Source organism: Ovis canadensis, chromosome 18 (genome assembly GCF_042477335.2).
Source record: "Ovis canadensis isolate MfBH-ARS-UI-01 breed Bighorn chromosome 18, ARS-UI_OviCan_v2, whole genome shotgun sequence".
NCBI lineage: Eukaryota > Metazoa > Chordata > Mammalia > Artiodactyla > Bovidae > Ovis > Ovis canadensis.
In genome coordinates, this window is record NC_091262.1 from 65,827,134 (window position 1) to 65,844,009 (window position 16,876).

The window sequence follows — 16,876 nt, forward strand, 5'->3', positions numbered from 1 at the left end:
AGAGGCAGTAACCACATGTCAAGATAACCTTAGAGGGAGGACAAGATAATAGGAGGCTGGGAGCTTGCAAGGAATTGATGGCTGACCAGCTGGAGACATAGACACCAAGCTCCACCTAGCAGAGTAGTCAGCTCTAAGGGAATTCAGGGCATGCTCATGAAAGATCCAGAACCAGCACTTCAGGCTGACTGCCCCAGCTGGCCTCTCCATGGGATCTTGTCCTCTCTTGAGGCAAATCTTTTAATGAGCAAGTCTTTAAAAAGGGAATCATTTGCTTCATTTGTAAATCTAAAACAGATGTTGATTTCAGTTTGATTATGTTTATAGCTTTAAACATGTTCTACCATAACTTTAATAGCAGAGTGTAGCTAGTAGAGATAATCATAGTTTAACTGTATGTATTTCTTAATTCAGAAAATTGTTATATCTAATCTGAAAAGTTAGAAGATATTTTGGGGAAAAATCACCACCCACATGCCTCACCCAATGAAAAACCAGCCTTATAACAGGGAGAGGGATATAGCTCTCTACTTGAAATTAAGTACCTCCATTTTTGGAGAAGGAAATGACAACCCATTCCAGTATTCTCGCCTGGAAAATCCCATGGAAAGAGGAGCCTGGTGGGCTACAGTTCATTGGGTCACAAAGAGTCAGACACAACTGAAGTCACAGCACATATATAGGATTTTAAAGTTTCATTGTAACTCTCTTTGAGGTGGCAGTATATGCTTTAATTTGAGAGTGATTAAGACATGACTTGCATTACTGTTTAGGTTTAGAGTGAAGAGAGGGCAGAAATGACAGAATTGGCAACACCTTATGTAATATTTTTTTTTCTAAAAAGCTTGATCTGAAAATAGCATTATGAGTGTCTTAATTGTACTAATTCATGTTCATTCCATAACAAAATATACACTTTTACTGAGTATTTTATTATCGTGTTCTTAAAACTAGGTAGCTCTGTATAACATCAAAACTGCAAAAGCATTTACCATTTGGACTTCATAACTAACTGTCACTATTACTTTGCATTTAATAAATGCATCAACCAAATATCTTTGTGTTGGTGAGCAAGTTGGGCTTTAAAATAGTGATTAATAAATTTATTCAATAGATGACATACATTTTTAATTTTAAAAGTTACAAGACTTTCTATCAATGTAATTATATCAATTTATACCCTCATCATATATATATAATTTTTTTTCTGCTGACATTTAATATGAGCAAAATGTAAGTTTTTATATGTTTCTTGCATAAATATTTACTCGTTTAACAAATGTTTGTGGCTGCTTTCATAGGCCAGGTCTTAGTTTAGGTTTGGAGAATTTGATAATGAACAAAACAGTTAAATTCCTGCCCTTGTAAAATTTTGGTTCAGTTCAGTTGCTCAGTCGTGTCCGACTCTTTGTGACCCCATGAATCGCAGCACGACAGGCCTCCATGTCCATCACCAATTCCCGGAGTTCACTCAAACTCACATCCATTGAGTCATTGATGCCATCCAGCCATCTCATCCTCTGTCGTCCCCTTCTCCTCCTGCCCCCAATCCCTCCCAGCATCAGAGTCTTTTCCAGTAAGTCAGCTCTTCGCATGATGTGGCCAAAGTACTGGAGTTTCAGCTTTAGCATCATTCCTTCCAAAGAACACCCGGGACTGATCTCCTTTAGAATGGACTGGTTGGATCTCCTTGCAGTCCAAGGAACTCTCAAGAGTCTTCTCCAACACCACAGTTCAAAAGCATCAATTCTTTGGCGCTCAGCTTTCTTAGTCCAAATCTCACATCCATACATGACTACTGGAAAAACCATAGCCTTGACTAGATGGACATTTGTTGGCAAAGTAATGTCTCTGCTTTTGAATATGCTATCTAGGTTTGTCATAACTTTCCTTCCAAGGAGTAAGCATCTTTGAATTTCGTGCTGCAGTCACCATCTGCAGTGATTCTGGAGCCCCCCAAAATAAAGTCTGACATTGTGTCCACTGTTTCCCCATCTATTTCCCATGACATGATGGGACCAGATGCTATGATCTTCGTTTTCTGAATGTTGAGCTTTAAGTCAACTTTTTCACTCTTCCTCTTTCACTTTCATCAAGAGGCTTTTTAGTTCCTCTTCACTTTCTGCCATAAGGGTGGTGTCATCTTCATATCTGAGTTTATTGATATTTCTCCTGGCAATCTTGATTCCAGCTTATGCTTCTTCCAGCCCAGTGTTTCTCATGATGTACTCTGCATAAAAGTTAAATAAGCAGGGATTGAAGGTAATGAAGTAGTTTCAAAAAAAAAAAAAATTGGTACCTGGTACCAAATAAACATTTGTCTTTTTATTTTCATTTACATGAATTGTGTAGTAAGTTGGGCACATTTTCATGTGCTTATCTGACAATTCTTATGATCTGCATTTTACTTTTATTTTAATTACTGATGAGTTTTTAAGTTAGTCACATACCTTATTATATTGAATACTATCCATATTTTTCTTTTCAACATTTTTTTTTTGTAAAGAGTAAGTTTTTCATATCTGAAATAAGGAGAGCTTTATTCATTGGTAACTTTCCTTTGCTAAATGTGTACCAAAAGTGAAGGAATATCTGTACATTAAATCAGTTTGTTGAGAGAAATAAAAATCAAGCTAAAAAGAATTTCATGATCTTTAAAGACAATAAATAGGGTTTTTAGAAATGTCATTTACTTCACACATTCTTTCACATTTGAAATAATTTTGTGTAAATAATTTGAAATTCGTGAAGAGATATAAAAAGGCAAAATCTTTTTTTGGTACCTCTTTTATTGAATACCAGAAGAGAGAGAATTATCTAGGTGTTTTTCTAAATACACATGTAATGTAAAAATATGAATAACTCTTACTTTTCATTTTTTATGACACTTTTACTGTCTTTCTTTTTTTTAATCCCTTTTTTTCTTCTTGACACCAAATTATGAAAGGCCAATGTGCCAATGTATCAATACTGTAAACAATTTCAACTAATAATAATAATGATGATGAGTTAATGAGCTTTCCTGATAGTTCAGTTGGTAAAGAATGCTATGCAGGAGACCCCCCATGTGATTCCTGGGTTGAGAAGATCCACTGGAGAAGGGATAGGCTACCTACTCCAGTATTCTTGGGCTTCCCTTCTGGTTCAGCTGGTAAAGAATCTGCCTGCAGTGTGAGAGACCTGAGTTTGATCACTAGGTTGGAAAGATCTCCCTGGAGAAGGGAATGCCTACCCACTCTGGTATTCTGGCCTGGAGAATTCCATGGACTGTATAATCCATGGGGTTGCAAAGAGTTGGACACAACTGAGCAACTTTCACTTTCAATGTTAAATATTGATAATATATGTTCTAAATGTGTGTACACTAATTTAATCCTCACAATAATGCTCTTAGGTAAATCATATCACTCTATTCCAATTTTACTGATGAGGAAATTGAGGCAGCATTGTTGTTTAAGTTTATACAGCTAGTTTTTACCATAGCATGTAGTAAAACGTAGGCCTCAGTCTTCAAAGTCTACTCTATTAAAGCTGGAATAAAGTTCTGCACACATTGAGGCTTTAGCTATTGGCTAAGTCTTAGGACTGGCACTTTGTGAATGTTAACATATTTAGCCTGCATAAACACCTTGAGATTAATTACTATCATGGTGTGCATTAGGAATCAAATGAAGAAAGAGTAAGTAATTTTTCAAAGTTTACAAGGAGTTATATTAGAACTGAAATTTATACTCATTGTTCTATGACTTCAAAGATTTGAGGAGGTGGTATGCCCTGGTTTGTCCCTATGAGTATCAGCTTATTCAGTATAATTATTCAGAGTATATAGTGTTCGTCTGTCAGTCGTGTCTGACTCTTTGCGACCCCATGGACTGTAGCCTGCCAGCATTCTCTGTCCTTGGAATTCTCCAGACAAGAATCCTGGAGTAGGTAGCCATTTCCTTTTCCAGGGATCTTCCCAACCCAGGTATCAAACCCTGGTCTCCTGCATTGCAGGCAGATTATTTACCATCTGAACCACCAGGGAAGTCCATAATTATTCATAGGGCCCCATTTCAATATGACAGGTATCTCAATTTGGATAACAGATTACATCATTATCCTATGAATATCTCCTAGCTTGGAGCTCTTAAACTGTCCATTTTGAGTTGCAACTGGGAACTGTTACCAGGAGATTGCATTATGCTGAACTCTATAGCAGAAGCTATCTTACTGATCCCATCACCCCATATCAAGCTTCCTTCATAACTGACGGCTTATATGGTTGTCCCCTTAGGTCTCTTCTGGCCATATCTATGTCTGGGTTTCTCCTGCAGGGAAAATGTGTACCTGTCTCTGTCATCATAAATCAATCTTTTACTAATCTAGTTTTACCATGAGAAAAATCATTCATCACCTGGGAATTTCTGGATTAGAGATATTGCTTCTGACCTTTCTGGAACAGGACCAGACACCTCATCTTCCCATTCTGATTATTGCTGTATTTTTAATGTCAAATAGTGAGTGACTATTTAGCTATTTCTCTAAAAGAGCCTGGATTGCATACGTCATCAAAAAATGTTATAGGAACCAACATGAAACAGATGACGCAGATCATCTGGAATAAAGATGATTTAAGTCTATAGCTCCATTGCAAAAACATTTCAGATTAACAGGACTAATAGAAAGACCAAAGACCTAAACCAGTATTACTGACTGGAATATCACACAAAGAAGGAGACAGAAGAAATGACAGTATTATTTCTTCAAAATGAAGTAGAAGTTCAATGGAAGCATTTTTCCTTGAGAAGCATGAGGCATTGTTGTTATTAGGTAGAGATGGGAATTCAGTTCCAAATTCCAGTTCTGCTACTTACTAACACTGCTGCATTAAACACACCCACTCTGACTTCTTCCTTACACATGCAAGATGAATAATGATAGTGAATATCTCATATAGTCCTTGACTATTAAATTAGATAATGAATGCTTGACTGCCAGCATATAGGAGCTGCTTAATACATTGCTAATCTTTACTATATTTAACAACCATCAAATTTTCAAATGGAAAATCTTTTCCAGCCTACTATGATTTTAAAGATAATTATAAGTCCATGTACAGAGAAGGCTGGTTGGGCTGCAATCCATGGGGGTCACAAAGAGTCAGGCACAACTGAGTGACTAACACTTTCAGAACATTCTCATCAGTCAAACATTTTAAGCACATGTCAGTACATTTAAACATTCATAAGATCATAAATTTATCAATTGTTTTGAAAAGTAAGAGTATATATTCATAGTTCATTGTTTCCTTGTTTTCATTCCATAATCTGGTTTTGTATTAATAATATGATAGAATATATTCTTCTTCAAAAAGAGACAATATTTACACATCTTTTCCTGGGTTCTTATGCAATATCAAAAAGGATCTGTGAAAATACAGAATATTAGAAGAAAAATTAGCTGCTGTTCACCAAGTGTGGCTTTAACACTGTTACTCTTCATGCTGAAGAGCCTGCTTTGGTGACAGAGTTTGTTCAGCCCATGAACTTTAGCTCTTATTTAAGAAAAAAAAAATGGATGAAGCAGGGATACTATCACTCTCTGAAGATAATCATTAACAATTCATGGGAGAGTAACCTCATAAGGTCAGTGGTATGCTCATCTCAGATTTCTTCACATCAGTGCACAGAATTGGGAGGTAATTGACCAAGTTACCACTGTCCTTTTAGCACTGAAGATTTGTTGATTGTTAGCTGATAGGGAAAATGACATTACTGTAATATCTTATCTCTCACATAATCACACGCTGAATGCAAAGAGGTAATTTTATATTAGATCAGGTCTAGGACCTTGAATGAAGATGAAGAGAAGTTTTATAGATCTAGTGAAATCTTTCTGCTTTTAGAGGATGAATGATAGTTTTCACTAGAAAGGAGTATTAGGTTAATAGCTTTCAGGCAAGTAATGTATTTCAAAGGGCAAAAGAGCTGCTGAGGTCTGCTGTGCCTCTTTTTCTTACTTTCATTAAATATTTTATTACTCTAGAAAACACCTTAGACCTTGTTACTGCAGAAGAGGGTCCTAAAAATGCAATAACACAATGTACTGCAAAGACTGTTACCACTATTATATGTCTACCTTGAAGCTCCGGACTCTACACAGTGATCCTCATAGCAGATATACCTGTTTTTCAAAGTATACTTCACATAATATACTAGTACCTAGGCAGAAGCCTTTGCATTGAAGCTATTTTATAGGTAAGCATCACATTAAAATACCTTATAGGTATTACAGAAAAAATGGCACCTGACAAGATTAGAAAAAAGAAGTTGATTTTATCCTGATACTACTGCATAGTGGAGTGAAACAGAACTCGGCTCCACTGGGGGAGCAAAGAGGCTAAGGGTAGGCTGGAACTTTAAGCACTGGGTAAGCTAGTAAAAAAGTACTAGAGGACATTCAGAAAGGAGTCGGGGGAAGGTTGACCAATGGATATGTTAAGAATTATGTGAGCTATTTGTGAGTTTGCAAATGTCTTTCTTTGTGGTTAGGCCATCTATGTTTGGTAATTTGTGCCCACTGAAATTAGACTCATATCCTTCCTCAGAGCCTGGGAGATAGAGGTGCTAGCTCCTTCTATGACTACATTTCAGGGCTAGTTCCAAGGACCTTAACAAAATCTATAACTCTTAGTCATAATTATTGTCTGTAGAGCAGGAAAGATAATAATAATTCTCACTGTGTTTGTAAGAATGAAATCAGCTAATGAACTACATTTAAAATATTTACAAGCACAGGGTATGGTTTTTTGTAACTGAGAGATTTCATTAAAATTACCTAATTTCTATCCCAGAATTTTTTCCCATGAATCTCAGTGGAACACAATTATGCTCTTAGAATTCCAGCACAAAAACAAATACTAGAAAATATAAAATTGTAAGCAAAATTATTTGATATTATATGAATATATTTAATTGTTACCTTGTTGAAAAATGTCAACAACTACTACTACCCAGCTGGTAGACGTCAAATTTTTTCACATCCTCTCTTCCAAACTCAGACTATCAGTTTGAAGACATGGGTGGTAATTATTTGGATCAAAGGAAAGAATAAATCAATTAGTAAGAATATGAAATTTAATTTTACATGCTGATGTTTGCTTTAAAATCTATGGTGGGAAAAAAGTGGCAATTATAATGACCAAAAAAGTATATGAACACACATACATATATAGTCATATATCCATATATAAGAAAGATTCCCAGGTGGCTCAGTGGTACAGAATTTGCCAACCAATGCAGGAGATGAAGGAGACATGGGTTTGATCATCCTGGGCCAGGAAGATCCCCTGGAGGATAAAATGGCAACCCACTCCAGTATTATTGCCTGGGAAATCCCATGAACAGAGGAGCCTGGTGGGCTATAGTCTGTGGAGTCACAGCGTTATTTTAATGGCTAAAAATGTATATGTACACACAAACACACATATATGAATACATATAGGATACATATCATTTATGGTCTTATTATGTACACATATATTTTAGGTATTTTAAAATCCATACAATTTTTCTATGAGAAGTCAGACTGCTATCTCTGGTAACAATCCAGGAAGTCAAACAATCACTTCTATAGCAATCAGTTCAACATGGTCAGGCCTTGCTGAGCATTTCTCTAATTTTTGTTCCAGTTTCCAAATTTGAGCCAATCAGAGAAAGCCTAAATATGCCTCCCTAACCAATCATGTAGCATGCCTCCTTTCCAGTGATCCAGCGGATAGCTTCTCTGTACCAGTGGCCTCCAATCAAGGCACAGCTGAAGCTTTCTCTCTCTCTCTCTCTTTTTTTTTTTTTTTGCTATATATCTTTTCCACATCTCGGCGTGAGTTTGAGTCTGTACCAAACACAAGCAACAGTGGGTGACTGTCTTGCTATAGCAAGCTCTGAATAAATATCCTTTGCTTGCTCTTATTTGGTTGGCCTTTGTTTATTTCCACAGATGCGGTAGAAGTCCCACTAAAGCCCTCCATTGGGAACTGCCCTTTGCCACAGACACTAGCCTTCAACCAGGCACAGTATTCACAAGGGCCCCCTTGTACCTTGCTGCTTGCAGGTTGTCTAGCCTGTGAAAATGTGGTAAGTCAGCATGGGGATCTGAACTCTGTTTTTTTCATTCTCTATGTTGAGTTCCTGGGCTATTTATTATTTGATTTGGTACTTGGATTTTTATTATTGGTTCCTATTTGTTCAGCATCCTTGCTGGAAACAGACCATTCTTTCTCATCTCTCTTTGCTGTCCTTGTTAGCTGTTTTGTTCAGTCTAAAAGTATTCTTGTCATAAGAAAGAATTACAGGATAGAACACAGGCATTTGCTTTATTCTCTTGTTCAAGCCTGCCTCACAGACCAGTGCAAATAATTTGGTCTTTTTTTCCAGAAATTCAAATGAACTCTATTCTGGTGCAAGAAAGAAGGTATTAGCACTGCTGTGGAATAAGTCAGTTTTGCTTTCCTGATTGCCTATAAATGTGTCTGTTGTTTGCATTCTCCTTTGAAATATTTTTAAAAATATCTGACTGATTTCCTTAATAATTAAGAAGTAAAATTAAATTGCTGACATATGTTCACTCAATGTATCTGTTATTTATTTCCTCTTTAACATTATTTGATACTGCATATAAATCATATAAGTAAAAATTTATTTAAAACTAAATATTTTTAACTGGTTAAAAGTTTCACTAAACTTTGAGTCTCTTTGAGGAAATTAAGTAACGGGGTCTTCTTGATAAAAACAAACAAACAAAAAGAACAAAAGTGTACACAAAAAATGTTTACTTCACATTTGAAAATATTCCATTCAGTGATTCAAGAATTATACATGAGAAGAATTAGGTACGTGCTTAATATGATTATTATTTAATTTGAGAATATTGCATAAGGTATAATGCTAATTTTCGTATGGATTATCCTGCATTATTTCTTTTTATTTGGTCCACTTAAATTGCTGGTTTAATATTAAGTTGTTTTGTGGTTCATGTGTACATAGAGTGGCTGATGTTAGATTTCAATTCTCAGAGATGAGGTGGCTATGAATCAGTCACTGGGTATCATATTTTCAATAAACACTAAGAAAACACACACACAAAAACCTTAAACATAAAGAAGGAAAATATTTATTGTTGTTTTATAATCTTTTGCAAAGCTGAACAGGTCATTTGTGTCTCTCTTCAGAAAAGTATAGAAATAAAGGTAAGTCTGTGCTCAGTTGTGTCTGCCTCTCTGCAATCCCATGGACTGCAGCCCACAAGGTTCCTCTGTCCATGGAATTTTCCAGGCAAAGATGCTGGAGCAGGTTACCATTTTCTACTCCAGGGTATTTTCCTGACTCAGGAATTGAACCCACATCTCTGGGTCTCCTGCATTGGCAGCCAGATTCTTCACCACTGTGCCTCCTGGGAAGCCACAAGGTAAGTCTACACAATCTCAAAACAAAGTATTGAAAGTATAAAACTGGGAAGGTACACTGAGTGTTTTCTCAACCAGATATTAAAAATATATTTTTAATTGAATGTCCTTTTTATTATTATAGGGACAAAGCCTAAATTCCCAAAAGAAAATTATCTATTTTCCAGTTTAAAAAAGAGAATAACTAGAGATTGGTCATGCTTTGTCCTTCCTAAATGGAAACATGACTATGGAATTGGGATAAAAAGATAACTGAAGAAGAATATTTTATTGGAAATTATTATAGAAAAATTGTATGATGAGGTTGTTAATAGATTCAGCCAGAATAAAGGATAAAAGTTGTGCTTTATCCAGTACTTGATGTTTTAAGTTCTGGTGCTAATCTGTAGCTATTGGAGAACATAGGAAAAAGAGAGCTGAAAACTACAATGAAAGGTTATCTGGGGCCCCTAGGTATCCTTTAACAAATTATAATTTGTTGTTGCTCACTGAGCTGTTTCATTCTTTAAATAGCCCACACATTCTATTTACTCTAAAACCAAAATGACAACCAAAGCCTTTTGTGCAGGTGCACATTTGGATAATAGAGTACATTTCCCAGAGTGTTTGGCTAGTATTTCTTCACAAAAAATCAGTAAAATATATAGCCAAAATAGCTTAAGCTTGTTACGTTATCCCTGCTGTATTTTTGTACCATCCAATTTTGATTTTCAATTCCATAATCCGCTGGCTTAGTTTAACTTGGCTACTGCTATTGAGGTAGGAACTATGATTTATAGTTTTCCTTGCTTTTCATCCCTTTGGTAGAATGATTTCAATTCCCTAGTAGTAACACATATGTTCTCAGACATGATTCAAGGAATTATTAAAAACAATTTAAAGAAAATTGAATAAAATAATAGCAAAATATACTTCTAGGATGCTTCCAAAAATATTACTACTATAAAATGATGTGATTTCTTTCACTTAGTTTTATGTACATGTTTTTAAAAAATCTTTGTAATCATTATTTATTTGTAATGTTGCATCATGTTTCTTGGCCTAATATTATAAGATGAATGGTTAACCATGTTCCTGAATAGTTTTCATTGAACCTAATTTCACCACGTGTATATATACTCTTAACAGATGCTCTGAAATATGAAAACTGTCCCACAGAAGTTGTGTTTGACTCTCACTGATTTTTGCACTCAACAATTCATGTGCACATTAGGCCTATAATTTTGATTCAGCTGAAATTATCAAACACTTATTATATTTCTGAGCTAGCCATTGGAAATAGATGATTAATAATTTGTCCTGTTCCCAACAAACTCATGTTTTAGAAGGAAGACCATTAAAACATACATATACAAATACAATTCCCTCCCTTGGACTCACGTATACAAAAATACCATAATTAAGATCTTAAAAACCTAGTGAGAAAAAAGATTAAAATAAACTCATGAAAATATTTGGCATAGTATTATGTATTATAAAATACCAAATAAATTTGTGGCTCACAAGTCTCATTAATTAGTATGAATCAACTAATTTCTCTTCAAAATGTGTTACTCTTTTAAAATGTTCATTTCAAAGGATGTTTGTAACATTTTACTCTTTTCCACTGACGCTTCTTTGTTAGATTACCATATCATTCAAATCTATATTGAAACAAATATTTACCTACCAGAGTAGTTCTTAGCCCACATTTCCCATTCAATTTTATAAATCTATGATTTAATTTTATTGCTCCCATGACAATGTTACAGATAACTTATCTATTAGAATAGGGTAAATCATCTTAACTTTAGTCTTTCAGTGACTCAGAATTTTAGTTCAGCTCCTTTTTGAGAATGCTGCAAAGAATTCTGAAGGGGGTGGCTTTGTCTCTTCTGCCTTTTTTCTCTACCTCTGCTCCTGATCTGTCACTTCAGCTTTGTGTCCTTTGATGTTCCAAAGTTCTAGCTCTCTTTTTCTAATTATTTCCAACTTGAATTACTGGGGAAAAAGCTGCATGTAATCTCAAAGTCCTTTGACAGTGAAAATTTAAAAGCAAGTTAGAAACAATCAGTTGAGGAATTGAAAGCCTTTCAGACCGAGAAATTGGCTTGAAGCTATGCATAAAAGCAGAGAGAACTTGATACAGTGGGAGGTCTGAGGAAGAGAAGCCTTTCTTTCCTTCATGGATTTCACCTTAGTGTGATTATCTGAACAGCAGAAAAATCTAAACATTTTAGAATATTTTCAATTATTAATTTTTTATGTTTATGGAATGAATCTTTTCAACCTATTCAGTAGGCGATTGAGTGAATCTAATCAATGAGCTTCCAGCTTAATTCAGTACTATTGCTCTCAGTTGACACCTGTCTTCTCTTAATAACTGAAACTAATTTGTGTGACATAGTTCTGCTTCCAGCCAAGATTTAGTACTTCAGGCAATGAATGACAGTGACACTTGAGAGGTGAGAAACAAGTGATATAAGCCTTATGACTGCCTCACTTATTTCGGTCAAAGCAAAAATTGTACCATACAAAGTGAAACAGGCAGAGTTTATTCAAAGTTATTTCAATAGAGAAGGGAGACTTGAACTCAATTCTGCTACAGCGGCGGGGGTAGGGGGTAAGCTGGAGGGTGTTTAATTGCTGGATTGGGCTATGGGAAAATTATTGGAGGGGGCCATTAGGGAGAAGGTAAAATTAAAACATGCTTACTCCTTGGAAGGAAAGTTATGACCAACCTAGACAGCATATTAAAAAGCAGAGATATTGCTTTGTCAAAGGTCTGTCTAGTCAAGGCTATGGTTTTTCCAGTAGTCATGTATGGATGTGAGAGTTGAACTATAAAGAAAGCTGAGCACCAAAGAATTGATGCTTTTGAACTGTCGTGTTAGAGAAGACTCTTGAGAGTCCCTTGGACTGCAAGGAGATCCAACCAGTCCATCCTAAAGGAGATCAGTCCTGGGTGTTCACTGGAAGGACTGATGCTAAAGCTAAAACTTCAATACTTTGGCCACCTGATGCAAAGAGCTGACTCTTTTGAAAAGACCCTGATGCTGGGAAAGATAGAGGGCAGGAGGAGAAGGGGACAACAGAGGAAGAGATGGTTAGATGGCATCACCGACTCAATGGACATGAGTTTGAGTGAACTCTGGGAGTTGGTGATGGACAGGGAGGCCTGGCATGCTGCAATTCATGGGGTCACAAAGAGTCAGACATGACTGAGTGACTGAACTGAACTGAAATTAATGGACTATTATTTGAGAGTAAATGGGAATTAATAGGAGTTACTCATGAGTTTGTAAATGTTTCTCTCTGTGATTAGGTCATTTGTTTGCTAATGGGTGCCCATTGGCTCCTCTCTTCCCTCAAGGACTGGGAGGGAGACTGAGGCACAATCTGTTTTGATGTTCACATTTCAAAGAGATGATTCTCAGGTTTTCGAGAAAGACATTCCCTAGGTCCTAAAATGGTCAAGAGTCTTCTAAGAAGATTTACATGCATTGCAGCGAGGCAGAAGAAGACTGTGCAGTTATAAATTTTCAAAGTAAATGCTCTAGGAAAAGGCAGATGAGGGCCAAGTCTGGAAATAAACCTGTCTGAAGTTTAGTTCAGCTGAAAGGAACTTTAAGATCACCTTGATCACTGCCCTGAGATTTTCTTGGCAAGGAGTAAAGATGGCGAAATATGCATACTCTTAACAATGTTGAACTTTGTCTTATCCCTGTATATCTGGAAAACAGATGGCTGCCAAATTCCTCATCACCTCATCGCTGGAAACAATGACGCACAGGGACCACTTTTCCTCTTGGCTAAGATAGTCGTTGTCCACCGTTCCTAATGAGTCCCTTGTTTAACTGCCTCTATAAAACCTAAGGCTTACTTGCTTTTCTTTAAGACATTTGTCTGCAGAAATGAACTTTCTCCCTATTAAAATAGCCTGAATAAAATGATTTTTTAAATTGTCCAATGCATTATTTTCTTTTACAGTTTTCATCGCATGCCTCATTTTTAAAGCCCCTTCCACTCCATCTAGTTAACAATGCCTGTTTTCTTGTTTGTTTGTTTACTTGTTTGCTTCTTTCTGATTGGTAACCTGGGCCCAGAGGGCAAGTTCAACACTTGATCTTGTGCTTCTTAGTCTTATTTGTATGTAGCAGAGCAAAAATATGATTTTGATAATTTTTGAGTACTGGCTTGATTTTAGTACTGGTTTCTGCTGCTTTAATTTTTGTTTTGTTAATAGCCAATATAAGTTATCCCCCATTAGGAATTTGGTTTTATGGTCTAACAATTTGGTGATTTCTATAAACAGATTAATGGCTTATAGAACTCTTAGCTTTATTGGGTAAGAGACCACAGGTAAATTGGCTTCTTCTTCTCTCTCTCTTTTTCTTTCTGTTTTGAGCTCAAATCAATTAAGAATGTGTCCCCACTGAGAAGATAAGAGATCTTTGATACAGGCCTGTGAGTTTTATATGTCTGTGTTTATTCCTGACCCAGGGACTGGATTTTAGAACTGAATTTATAAGCTTTGATATATGTGTGTGTACATTTATGTGTACATAGTTTAGAGAAGTCTTTACCACTCATTAAGTGTGTAGTATTTCCTCCTGCCAGATAGTAATACAAATTGGATTATAGAATCTCATATTAAAAAAAAAACAACCCTATATCCTGATTAGAGATAGATAAGTAGACCTGCAATAAATACAATATTCTCAATTTATTTAGTAGTGTTAGGTAGTTAGAACAGGAAAAAAGAGTCCAGAAAGGCAGTGGCTAAAAGACAAGGAAGGGAAAAGACTGCAAAAATAGAACAAAGCAAGGTCCAAGGACCAGAGTGAGGACCTCAAGTAAAACAAACAACGCTCCTGCCTAGCCCAATTTACATAGGGCAGGCCCAGGGGGAGGAGAAAAAGCATATAAAAAGAACCAAAAGTGGGCTGGGGGGCCTCTCTTCTCTTCGCATCTTTCGGGTCGGCATGCCATCATGCCTCGAGGATGTATTTTCCTTTACTTTCTAAATAAAATACTGGTCCATCCAAAAGCTGTAATACTGGTCTGTCCAAGGGCTGTAACACTGGTCCATCCATCACGTCAAATTTTTGTTGTGATGTGACAGGATCGAGGAGATGATAGACTCCCCGACAGTAGAAAATAAAACTGAGCTTCTGAGACTTTCAATTCTGAGATTTCAAAAATATTCTTTAAGAAACCAATTTGGAAATTTTTAAGAATTCAAATTCACATAATTAAGGTAAATCTTCAATAGATAAGATTGCTACCTAATCAAGTTTAGCTGCTCACTGATCAAAAAATCAATAAGTGAGGGAGACAAAGAAAGTTGCTCTTAACCAGAATACCAGCAATCTGAGATATTAGACTTAGTGTCAAACCAAAATCATCTCTGAATATTCTGATCGGCCATGAAAGTTTTTTTAAAGGGGGAAAGGGAAGTAATCTCAGTTAATCATTGAGATAGGTGTCAGAGTCATCACCATCCCCCACGTGCCTGCAGGCTTGTTGACCTCTTGTGATTTTTCTTTAGATATCATCTTGTTTACACAGTTTGTTTGGAAAGAGATCTGGTCATCTATTAATTGCTTATTCTTCATTTCTACTGCTTGGATCTATGGAATGAATGAACAAATTAGGCAAGGTATCATGTGACCAAAAGGTTTGAAAGATGTTCTAGGGCCAGAGATAAGTTGAACATGGGGGTGACTGATTTTAAATTTTGTAACAAGGCAAAAGGGACTCCTGCCAAGAGTTATTTCCTGCACAGAGCTCTTACCTGTCAAAAAACTGTTTACAAATCCCCACTTGTCAGAACATAATTCCATTTCTAAGGAATCACGGGCAAATGTCCATTTTCTGTAACTTCATGCTCACTTGCAGGGCACCGTATTCTTAGAGTGGAAGTATTGACATGGATCTGTAGCATCTCTTTGCTGACAGTTGTAGCTGCTTATTTACATACATAGGCAGAACAAGCTATCCATATTTTGATGCCCACAAAGACACAGATTATTATAAGCAATAGTGTTAATCCCATTCTCTTGAGGCCAGTTTTAGAACTGTGTTTGCCATAGGCTCAGTATTGCTCAAAAATGAGCAGTTAATGTCATGGCTGCATCATACAGTCATCTTTCCCCCTCTGGTAGTAATTACAGTGTATGTAAAGCAACTCAGGAATATGCATCAGACACTGTCTGTGACTCTATTGTCCTAGTCATTAGCTGCTTGAGCCTGCTCCTTTATGACTCAGGGGGCGGTATGGGAGACTTCAGCCTCTCTACAAATGAGGGAGAAGATGGAGAAGATGTGGAGGGGCCTTTGAACTTGAGGGGTGGTGAGGGAGCTGGGATATATTTGGTTTCAAGACTAGTTTAATATTTTTGGCTTAATGAAAACCACAGTGCCTTTTTCTGATTTATCGGTATTAAGTATAACATACACATACATTTTCCTTCTACTTGGGTATTTATCCCTAAACGTACACAGATTTACTGATTGAATAGCCTAGAATTACCTCTATTTATGATTATGAAAATATAAATTTTTAATCTAAATTGAATCATTATTCTGACAAACTATTAAAATAATAATTATATTTTATAATAAGATAAGAAAAAAAGAAAAACTTTAGGTAACTTTCATGTTTGGACTGACAGTAGGTTGAATTAATGGATACTCTTTAGATATCTAGAGCATTTCTACATAGGAGAATATTCCAACATTGATTACTAAGCCTAATTTAATTGTTCATACTTTGACCTTTTATTTTTATATGCTTCAGAAAGACTAGGTCTGTCCTGAACATTCATTTGTGTCCCTTTGAGACCTGTATAAATGATGTGTATGGCTGTAGACAGCTGTGTTATGCTTTCATTAGCTCTGCAAATTTGCTGTATAACTCTGCTGTATGATCATGAACAATTATCAACATCATCCTATCCTAGTTTTCTCTGTGAAATACAAGTTAGTTTCTTTGGTTTAAAGTTATAAGTAATATGATGTTTAAAATATATGTAGTTCAGAGAAACAGAACTGTGTAAGTTCTTTTGTAGTTGAAAGGAATAACAAAATCTGCACACAATTTGTTCAATGTAAATAATATAATACATTATCAGGCAAAACTTTGCTCTTTTTTCACATTCTAAATGATCCCAAAAGTCTATTAGTGTCAATGTGTTATTAAATAATTTTTAAAGAGATTTGATTACTATTTATACTTGACACAAGGATAACCAAGCATAAACCAGGACTGGGAAAAATAAGTCTTAAACTTAATTCACAATTAGAAATTCATGGCTTACTGCACATATATATATATATATATATATATATATATATGTTCCAAAAGCACTAAAATAATTATTTTTCTATACTCTAAGTCAGATTACATTTTTAGTCAGAGTGCTTCCACTCTATTGACAGTTAAGTCTT